This window comes from Salvelinus sp. IW2-2015, linkage group LG20, assembly GCF_002910315.2.
Source record: "Salvelinus sp. IW2-2015 linkage group LG20, ASM291031v2, whole genome shotgun sequence".
NCBI classification, from domain to species: Eukaryota; Metazoa; Chordata; class Actinopteri; order Salmoniformes; family Salmonidae; genus Salvelinus; species Salvelinus sp. IW2-2015.
The window spans coordinates 30,038,120-30,049,702 of NC_036860.1; the positions used below are offsets into that span (position 1 = coordinate 30,038,120).

An 11,583-nucleotide genomic window follows, 5' to 3' on the forward strand; every position below is an offset into this window, starting at 1 on the left:
CAGCAAACAGATTCTCTCTGTGTGTTTGAGAACAGAATGATGAGCATTAGACAAAAAGGAACAAGTTACATAAAGCGTGTACTGTGTTGAAAGTGTGTCCCCTCTGTTTTATTGCAGGGCACAAACATTCCCTGTGAACAGAGATGAAGAGATGGCATTGATGTCGACCACGATGACTGTCTGAAGAAACCCAAATGCATGCTCGCCTCGAGTCGCCTGAACATACAAACCAACAATATTGAGGACAAAGTGTCTGAAACATTCAAACTTTSCCTAAAGTTTAACTTTAAGTGAAACAAATTTAGAAATGACAACAAATATTTCTTCCTCGTACCTTTATTGAACATCTCTACTGATATGTACAATGCATCCTTTGATTTTCTTAACAATTCTATGAATCTAGACAAAGGAAAACAAATATTGAATGATTATTCAACTATGATACCAAGTACACAGACAATTAGTAGTTCAATTACAAACATCCACTCCATACAAAATGTACTAACAAGAAACTGGTACCTTCAAAGAGAGGTTTTATACATTGTACAGTTTAGGTCTTAAGAATGGGACATAATGAAATGTAACAAACAAATTGGCTAACGTGTCAGAACTTAAAAACTCAACTGACCCATACAGTTGTGGAGGATGACAGTGTATTTACAAACTCATTGTGGAGATAATATTAAAGTGCTGTGTTGGGTTCTTTGACAAACATTACTGCACTATCACGTCATAAAAACATATTTACATACATACAGTCACCATGTGAACATACAGAAATATACACATCTCTCTGCAGCTCCAAGGCATGGACCACAGGGGCCACAGTGTGTGGAATCTTTTTTTCCTGGCCCAGCTTCAACACACCAGGGTCATATTCATTAGGGCACTGAAAATAAACTGTTTTAAATCATTTTGCAACGAAAAAAGAAATKTAATGTCCAGTTTGTTCCCTTTGGTGCCTATGAATACGATCCTGTTTCAATTAATCATGGTCTTAAATCTAGGCCAGATGTGTTAGTGCTGGGCTGAAACAAAAGCTTGCACACACTGCATCTCTCCGGGACTTGCATATAGACAATCAGGGCTGAGTGGTGCTGTTGCTCTCCAGTATGGGGGTGGGCTCTTCCAACTGAGGGGCAGGCAGTATGCCCACTGGGGTGCGGAACATGCGCCTGGAGCTTCGAGTGCGGGGTGGGGAGGGGGTGGAGGTTTTGCTCTGCACCTTGTTGTTGTGATGTGAAGGGGGGGAGCTGACTGGGGTTGCGAGGGTACCTGCGAAAGGGCGGGCAGGGGGTCAGGGGAGTGTGAGGAGGGGGGCAGGGAGCTGCTGTAGCTGGGAGGGCTTCTAGGTGGTACAGAGGGGAGGCCCAGGCCTATGTTGCCGGGTGAGTCATGGTCTTCCTGAGGGATCCTACAAAGAGGGAAAACCAAGTCAATACTCCACTCACACCACACACACAACCACAACACACACACACACACAACACACACACACACCACACACACACACACACACCACACACACACACACACACACACACACACACACACACACACACACGTAGCATCACAGGGGGTAATGGCAGGATATGAATGGGTCAAATCTCATTAGCAATAATGCTCTCTAAACAGGTCCAAACAATACCAAAGGTGTAGTGGCTGTATTATATTCTTAATTGAGATATTGTAGTCATCCTAACAAGCTGAATGAGAGTTGAGAAATAATAAAATGTACAAACCCACAGTATCTCTCGCCATTTTATCGATTTAATAAATGAACATTTATTCAGACAAGGGTTTATTTAGTTATGTTTTGAGTCAGATACTGATGTGACAGCTTTGCATCTTTTTTTTGTTACTTAGAGAGTTACCTTTTTGAGGATGTAGAGTGCCACGGGATTCTTGCATTCATGTTCAGTCATAAGTTTTGTAAAATCTAACTGAACAGGATGAAAAAGACATTGGATGAACACCTTTGGTGCAGCACACATTTTTTTATTTTATTATTATGAATATATGGAAATATAAATAAAATTATTATTAGTTTTCTTACCTGCATGATTGATTTGGGAATAATCAGGGTGTTCTATTAAAATGCCTTGGCAGCCCTGCCAACCTCTGGCTTCATTTGCCGTTTCTGACGTTCTCTGCATAATAACATACAATATATGTGAGATTAAACTGTGGCTAAAATGATACAGTATACAACTGTTAAACCCTTTACATGCTGACCAGACCAGACACACGTCGCGTGCGCGACCGTCGCAAAAATAAATGTTGAAATCATGTTATTCAATTATTGCACCCACACGCAGATCGCGCTGCAAAGTCTGCCTCTCTCCATCTCCTCATTGGTTTATAGAAGCAGTACCCAACGTGCCATCTCCCCATTGGTTTATAAGAAGCAGGGTACCCACGTGCCATTTCCTCATTGGTTATACCCACGTGGGTGGATTGAAAGACGAACTGTTTTGCGGTAGTCGTGGTAATACAATGAAAAGTTTAGATGTGATCACCATATAATTTAAACGATGAAAAAGCCTGGAAAGGAGAGAGATGACTAGAAACGATTCGTTGGCCGTTTTATGTGTGGATTAATTGTCGGAGTAGAGATCCTTGTGCATTTCAGGTAAAATAACAACTCAATGTTTATATCCCAGGACAAATTAGCTAGCAACAGCAAGCTGGCTAAATAGGACAAATTAACGTTAGCTAGCAAGTGCAAGCTAACTAGCTAAATTACCATACATGTTTAATGCTTTTCGATCTGTCCCCAAATTAATGTCATTGTTCAGAGTTTGTTTTGATTATTAACCTGCGTGTCGTGATCGCGTTTGTGTGGGGGGGAAGTTAAATTCATGCACTATAGCGCACGATGGTGCACGCGCGCAGCCGTTTGGACAAGGTGTTAGAGTCTAAGCCAGGGGTGGGGGGGGGGGTGGGGGGGGGGTATAAGCTAACATATGGAATTGTTTTAAGATGGTCATACCAAAGGGATAATTTAGCTCTTTCATTTTTGTATTTATTTTAAGAGCCCTTAATGTATCAAACAAATATATACAAAAATTATTAGATAAACATTTTATTAGGCATTACTGCTATTAGCCAATAGAAACACATTGAATAACAGATTCAGTACATGGAACAACAGATAGACCCCCCCCCCCAAAAAATCGAAAGGAACTTTGTTTTGTAGTGTCAGTCCTATATCTGAGAGATATAAGAAAGATCAGGATTTTTTTTAACATGTATTTATTCCCTTATTTTAGGCACTAAACTATCTACATATATACTTCCATAAGTTTTTTTAACTGGTACCGGGGACCTTCAAATGAGTCTTTTGAGTCTTGTGGGCCTTAAAGAAATTGACTATCGATATGCTTCTGCCTTTTTACCACTCTTCTCACTGTATTCCCCCGACCATAGGACCGTGAGAATGCTATTCATTGACTACAGCTCAGCGTTCAACACCATAGTACCCTCAAMGCTCATCAATAAGCTAAGGATCCTGGGACTAAACACCTCCCTCTGCCACTGGATCCTGGACTTCCTGACGGGCCGTCCYCAGGTGGTGAGGGTAGGTAGCAACACATATGCCACGCTGATCCTCAACACTGGAGCTCCCCAGGGGTGCGTGCTCATTCCCCTTCACGACTCCAACACCATCATTAAGTTTGCAGACGAGGCCTCCCGGGTGGCGCAATGGTCTAGTGCACTGCATCGCAGCGCTAGCTGTGCCACCAGAGATTCTGGGTTCGCGCCCAGGTTCTGTCGCAGCCGGCCGCGACCGGGAGGTCCGTGGGGTGACGCACAATTGGCCTAGCGTCGTCCGGGTTAGGGAGGGTTTGACCGGTAGGGATATCCTTGTCCCATCGCGCACCAGCGACTCYTGTGGCGGGCCGGGCGCAGTGCACGCTAACCAAGGTCGCCAGGTGCACGGTGTTTCCTCCGACATTGTTAGTTAAGGGCTTGTAAGTAAGCATTTCATGGTAAGGTCTACACCTGTAGTTTTTTGCAGTTAAGGTCATGACCGTAGGGCTGTGATGCTTTGCTCTGCACTACAGTTCCCCATTTCAGCTGTTGTCACTCTCTCTACACTGGTTCCGGCTAACAAACAAAAATTGCAATTTTTGGTGGGTTCTGTCAAACCTCTTTTGCCATAGCTGAAATCAGCTAGTATGGCTTGTAATACTTTTGCAGATAAAATTGCTAATTTACATCTATGGAATAGAGTGGTCGCGGCCGGTCCCGTGGGGTGACGCACAATTGGCCTAGCGTCGTCCGGGGTAGGGAGGGTTTGACCGGTAGGTGATATCCTTGTCCATTGCCAACTCAGCGACTCCTGTGGGGCGCGGGCGCAGTGGCGCGTTACAAGGTCACCAGGTGCACGGTGTTTCTCCGACACGTTTGGTGCGGCTGGCTTCTGGTTGGATGCGCGCTGTGTTAAGAAGCAGTTGGGTTTTGTGTTCGGAGACGCATGGCTTTCGACTTCGTCTCTCCCGAGCCCGTACGGGAGTTGTAGCGATAAGACAGATAGTAATTACTAACAATTGGATACCACGAAATTGGGAGAAAAAAGTTTTTTCTTTTTTTTTTTTAAGTAAAAAAAAAAGTTTGCAGACGAAACAACAGTGGTTAGGCCTGATCACCGACAAGGAGAGACAGCCTTAGGGAGGAGTTCAGAGACCGGGCCGGGTGGTGCCAGAATAACAACTATCCCTCAATGTAACCAAGACTAAGGAGATGATTGTGGACTAAGGAAAAGGAGGACCGAGCACGCACCCATTTTCATCGACGGGGCTGTAGTGGAGCAAAGTTGAGAGCCTAGAGTTCCTTTGTGTCCACATCAACAACAAAACTATCTGGTCCCAAACACACCAAAGACAGTCGTGAAGAGAGCACGATAAAGGCTATTCCCCTCAGGAAACTTAAAGATTTGCCATGGGTCCTGAAGATCTTCAAAGGGTTCTAGCTGCAACAATCGAGAGCCATCCCTGACTGGTTTGCATCACATGCCTGGTACGGCAATTTGCTCGGCCTCTGACTGCAAGGCACTACAGAGGGTAAAGTGCGGTACGTTCCAGAAGCAATACTGGGGTTAAGCTTGCAGCCATCCAGGACTCTACACTCAGGCGGTGTCAGAGGAAGGCCCTAAGAATTGTCAAAGAACCCCCAGTCACCTCAGTCATAGACTGTTCTCTCTACTACTCTGCATGGCAAGCGGGTAGTACCGGAGTGCCAAGTTGGACAAAAAGGCCTTTCTAACAATTTTTACCCCCAAGCCAATAAGACTCCTGAACAGGTAATCAAATGGCTACAACCTACGGACCCTTTTGCATTGTGTGCCCCCCCCCCCCAACCCTCTTTTACGCTGTTGCTACTCTCTGTTTATCATATATGCATAGTCACTTTAACTATACATTCATGTTACATACTACCTCAATTGGGCCAACCACCAGTGCCCCACACATATCGTCACAATACCTAATATATTATTATGATCACAAAATATACAATTAAATTATTTGGCTAACCGGCCTTCTCTGCATTGTGTCCCACCCACCACCCCCAAAAAAAACTATTTTACGCTACTGCTACTCTCTGTTCATCATATATGCATAGTCACTTTAACCATATCTACGTGTACATGCTACCTCAATCAGCCTGACTAACCGGTGTCTGTATTTAGCCTCGCTACTTTTATAGCCTCGCTACTGTATATAGCCTGTCTTTTTACTGTTGTTTTCTTTCTTTACCTACCTATTGTTCACSTAATACCTTTTATGCACTATTGGTTAGAGCCTGTAAGTAAGCATTTCACTGTAAGGTCTACTACACCTGTTGTATTCGGCACACGTGACAAATAAACTTTGATTTGATTTGATGTACAGACAGAGAAGCATCCAGAAACATGTAGCGAGTGAGACAACCATCAATAAGCCAGTTCTTACTTCTTGGACGGCCCCCAGCAGGCGCATACTGTAACCAAGGTGATGAGGAGAAAAATACCCCCGGTGGAGAGAATGATGTAGAGGGAACTCCTCCCTGTGGGGGGAACATAGGAGGGTCAAGAGGATAGCAGTGTCACAGTCTGTGTCCCAAATGGCACCTGTTTCCCTATTCAGTGCACTACTTTTGACCAGGGCCCATAGGGCTCTGGTCAAAAGTAGTGCACTATATAGGGAATACGGTACTATTTGGGTGGTAACCACACAGGAAGATAAATGTCACAGGAGAGGTACTTAACAGTATGTTCAAGCAGAATTACAGTATGTACTTTCTCCCCCGTCCTCCCACGTACACACTCATGTCTCTGTGATGTAGTCATGTACTGTATGTATAGCCAGTGATCGACTTCCCTCCCACGCATTGTCTGTTTGCTAATGGTATATTACAATGATGTTTTTTTCCCCTCTAGCGTGAGGGCTTTGGGTTTATTTTCTTTTACAGAAGCTATCTATGATTTGCATTTGCCTTTATTCACCCCTTCCCTAAAGTACAAGGACTTGCTTTTCAGTGAAGTATTTGTTTCATGCCCTAGGCTTGAACCACTGACTGGTACGCCTAAGAAAGCGCTCTGAGATGAAATTCTGAAAATAACTTCAATTTTACTTAGTGAGTACATACTAAAGAAGCCTATTTCATGGGTTAGAGAGTGCGAGAGTATTACAGGAGTTAGCTAAATTTCATCCCTCAACTTTATAGCAAAGCAAGTGGTGGGGCTGCCATTTTACAGAAAACCAGATTGCAGATTGTGGCTTTAAATTGCCACTGGTTCAAGCCTATAGTACCACTGTTAAGCCTACTGTAGATAGTGAGTTTAATGGGCAGGCTCTTCATGCTGCCAATAGGGTTCTCCACCACGCAGCCGTAGATGTCATCATCCACCATCAGCACCCGCACGATTGTCAAGAGCTTCTGGTCAGGTGACAACTGCAGGCGCGTCTCATTGGTCAGCGGTTTACCGCCTTTCTGCCAGCTGTACTTGGCATTGGTTCCATTGTCGTGGGAGCAGTTGAGGGTAAAGTGCTCGCTGAGCTCCAGCACTGAGGAGGCCTCCATGTGGACATAAGGCCTGGATATGGGCTCTATGGAGAAGAAGCATAGTGGTCACACATGTTTCTGAAGTACCCCAATGAAAAGATTAGGATCTCTTGTTCGTTCAGGGTCAAAGGTTATGCTGATACGATGGTAAAAAAAAAATGTGTCACGCGTGAGCTAATGTACATGGACAACTTCTCAGGTGACCCTTCTCAGGTGACCCATGCGACAATGACTTGACAGGAACAACACTGTTTGGGCTACTGTCCCTTGCACTTTCCTTGACAATTCAGCCTATTCACACAAATTCAGCAAATTCATGCAATTCAGCCCAGTCATATAAATGAGAAATATAAACAAAAATGGCAAAAAGCTTTTGGTTGTATCACAGACAATGCCAGAAGTCCCTGCAAGCAGTGCCTCTTTAATGCAAATCATGTCATAGAGGACTATTCACCAACCAACTTAGTGACCTTAGTGTCCACCCTGAAATTGGTAGAGTCATACCAAAGACTCCAAAAATGGTACTCGATGCCTCTGCTTGACACTCAGCATTAAAGAGATGGATTAGGGATAAGGTGCAGGACCTAATGGACTAGCATCCTGTCCAGTGGGTGTACTTGTATATCAAACTGCCTCACGCTACAGAATAAGGACATAGGCTACTACCCTATGGTCCATTCTGGCATGGACAAGGCTTACTTTTCCAAGGCTTACTTACTTACACTATGAACCACCTACCATCCACAGTTAGGTCGATACTCCCTTCTCCAGTGAATGTATCATCCGTGATTGAAATCTCCACTTCGTAGGTTCCCTCGTCCGAGAGCTTGAGGTTGTGGAGCAGGAGGGTGCCATTCTCAAACACCAGGATGCGGTCCCGGTACTCTGGCCTCAGGTTCCCAATGATCTCGGTGCCAATGGACTGGACCACGGTGACAGGCTTGTCGTCCCTCTTCAGCTGCCACTTGATGACAGGCGCGTCGGGGCTGGAGCTGCTGTAGCGGACGGAGAGGAGTGCCTCCCCGCCCAACGTCCCCCGGATCAGGGAGCCAGGGCTGGTGATGTTGACCCCCTCGACACTTCCTAGTCATAGAGGAGATGGAACAGACTGGATGTATGAGATCCACCTTATTGTATCTAGTCAATTTATTCAGGTTATTGTCTCCTGGAACATGTGTAAGCACCACCATACATATTATATTTAGCATATTTATATTCATATTTGTATTCTTTATCTTATCAGATTAGAGTCTCAGTTTACACTAATGTAACTTACATGCATGTGAGACAGATTAACTGACACATTACACCGCAATAGGGCACAGGTGTATCCTAGCTGCAATGCCACTTCAGGTTGCTAGAAGTGCCTTTTAAATAGGCCTAGTAGCAAACCAACAATAAGCTTTACCCAAGGAGACTTGGCCCACTTCTTAATGGAAACGTACTGCCTTTCCTATGCCATTACTCTGTGAATGTTAGTGTTCTGAAGAATATTGGACTGTCCACAATCTCCACACCAGTACCACCATCCCAGCCATAACTCGACGGTCTTCGATTGAGTGGCATGCTTCTATTCATCGTTACAGGTCATTGTCCAGGCATATGCTAAGCTTCCTCCTCTCAGCCCCTTAGCTATTTCAACAGCATATCTCAAACAGTCTAATTTATGGCCAACAGATTTTGCAGCAATACTTTCTGAGTTCATTGACCAGAGGTTTATTCTCTGTGAGGGAAATAGCCTGCAGTATGTGTTCAGAGTGGGCTAATAAAGTGAGAGCCAAATGACTGTATCTAGCTCTGCTGGCTGTTGTTGTGGGCGGTAGGCTGCTGATGACTCGACTGTGGGCACCGGGCCCCTTCCTCCATTGGGGCAGAGTGTGCTGAAGCGAGCCTGCGTGGCAGCACTGCATCACCGTGGTAACGGCTCACAGTTCTCTTGGACCGCTGGGATAAGCTGACAAAAGTGGCGATTGTTTGGACCAACTTCCTCCCTGGCAGTCCATGAAAAGAGCCCTCAGAGCAACATGAGATCCCCGATTGGCTGAGCCCGGAGACAGAGGACCCCAGTGATTCTGCTGATGACAACACAATCGCACCTCTTTCTATGCTTGTGTCTTCACACCTTTTTTATATATCTCATGTAAAGTTAGAATTATATATTTACAAAAGTATAGATTCTTCGTATATCTTCCCTTTTATGTTTCTAGGTTGTACCTCAATACCCTGAGCTCAGGTCCTTCACCAACCAACATCTGCCCTTTCACCATGATCCTCTCTGCTTGGAGGATCCTCTGATTGTGCCATTCTCACAGAGCAGTTTGGCTCCATGACATCACCATTCATACTGGTGGAGGACTTTGGCTAACCTGCTAAACCAACCGGAAGACATTTGAGTAATGTAGTGCCCACATGGGCTCTACAGAGGTCAAATACAAACACTTAAACTCGTTAAAGTCTAAACCTTGTGGGCCGGTTTCCCAAACCCAGATTAAGCCATCCTGGACAAAAATAATAATTCTCAGTGGAGAATGTCCATTGAAAGTACATTTTACTCCAGGACTTTTTCTGGGTCCTATTGTGACTGCTTTCTGACAAATAATATATCTTCATCAATTTTTAAATCCACAGATTGTTGTTTTATGAGTGTCACCAGCTTGACTACAAAATGTTTTTCTAGTAATTTAGGATTAATAATATAAAGAAATGTACTGTGTGGCATTGTGCAGTCAGATTGAATGAGAATACACAGAGTGTACAAACATTATGAACACCTTCCTAATATTGTGTCGCACCCCCTTTTGCCCTCAGGGGGGCATGGACTCTACAAGGTGTCAAAAGCGTTCCACATRGATGCTGGCCCATGTTGACTCCAATGCTTCCCACATTTGTGTCAAGTTGGCTGGATGTCCTTTGGGTGGTGGACCATTCTTGATACACATGGGAAACTGTTGAGCGTGAAAAACCCAGAAGCWTTGCAGTTCTTGACACACTCAAACCTGTGTGCCTGGCACCTACATGCATACCACAGGAGGTTGGTGGCACCTTAATTGTGGAGAACGGGCTCATGGTAACGACTGGAGAGGAATTAGTGGAATGGTTCTGTGTGACTCAGTTGGTATGGCACTTGCAATGCCAGGGTTGTGGGTTCGATTCCCATTGGGGACCACAACAAACAAATATGAACATGTATGCACTCTACTGTAAGTTATTCTGGATAAGAGTGTCTCACAAATGCATCAAACACATGGTTTCCAGGTATTTGATGCCGTTCTCCCTTCAGCAGCCTTCTGTGCTGCATACCCCATTCAAAGGCACTTCATTCTTTTGCCTTGCCCATTCCCCCTCTGAATGGCACACATACACAATCCATGTCTCAATTGTCTCAAGGCTTAAAAATATTTTTTTAATCCTGCCTCCTCCCCTTCATCTACACTGATTGAAGTGGATTTCACAAGTGACATCGTTAAGGGATCATAGCTTTCAACTGGATTCACCTGGTCAGTCTCTGTCATGGAAAAAGCAGGGGTTCCTATTTTTGATTTGTTTCATCTTTATTTTATCAGGGAGTCATACTGAGACCGAGGTCTCTTTTACAGATGAACCCTACATGTCATAAATTACAGAAAATACACACATCAAAATATAAATAGAAAATGCAAGCAGAAAGAAAAACACGTTCATAAAAATAAAAAAAACATTCATCAGTAATAACGTACTCAATCAGCTTTCTGAGGCACCAAAACATCACATTTAAGAACATTTTGAAGATTGTTCCACAGATAACGTGCAAAAAATGTATCTAACTCAGTAGAGACCAAAGGAAACCAAAGGAATGTTATGTACACTCAGTGTAAGCTAATATATAATAAGGAAACGTTTATTTGCTTGTTTGACATGGAAAAAGTAGGCATAATTGAACATGTTCTTGCAAGTAGAATATGAAAAACACAAAATGTATGTGTCCAACCTATCAGACAAACAAATCTCTCAGTCAGAAACCGTTTACTTGTCCACTCCATTCTAAATACCTCCCACCCACATTGCCTTGCAAGTGTACACTACACATTGCTTTAAGTCAGCACAGATGTGTTTCCCAAAAACAGGGGAAAGTTTCCCTTACCTGACTGGGACAAAACAAGGAGACACCAGAGCAGCAAAAGTTGAGGAGCGGCTATGGCTTCTGAGAGAGCCTCTCTCTCTGCCTTCATCTTGGGTTTAGCACTCCGTTTCTGTCCCAGACAATTAGCATGATTTGTCCACTCTGGCCACGTCCCCCAGAGAGCGCACAGCCATTCCTCCAAGGCAGGGCTCCACTAGGACTGGGTGCACTGCACAACAAAGCAACACACCAGCAGGCAAGACAGAGTGATGTGTGTGTGTGTGTGTGTGTGTGTGTGTGTGTGTGTGACTTTGAACTGTGTGTGTGTGTGTGTGTGTGTGGTGTGTGTGTGTGTGTTGTGTGTGTGTGTGTGTGTGTGTGTGTGTGTGTGTGTTGTGGTGGGGGGTGGGGGGGTGGTTGGTTGGTTCTCCTATCCT

At 44.4% G+C, this 11,583-nt stretch overlaps 1 pseudogene; it reads right to left on the reverse strand.

Moving 5' to 3' along the window:
* Positions 1 to 328: 328 nt before the first annotated feature.
* LOC139029421 (hepatic and glial cell adhesion molecule-like) lies at positions 329 to 11,350 on the reverse strand (annotated as a pseudogene).
* Positions 11,351 to 11,583: the final 233 nt, after the last annotated feature.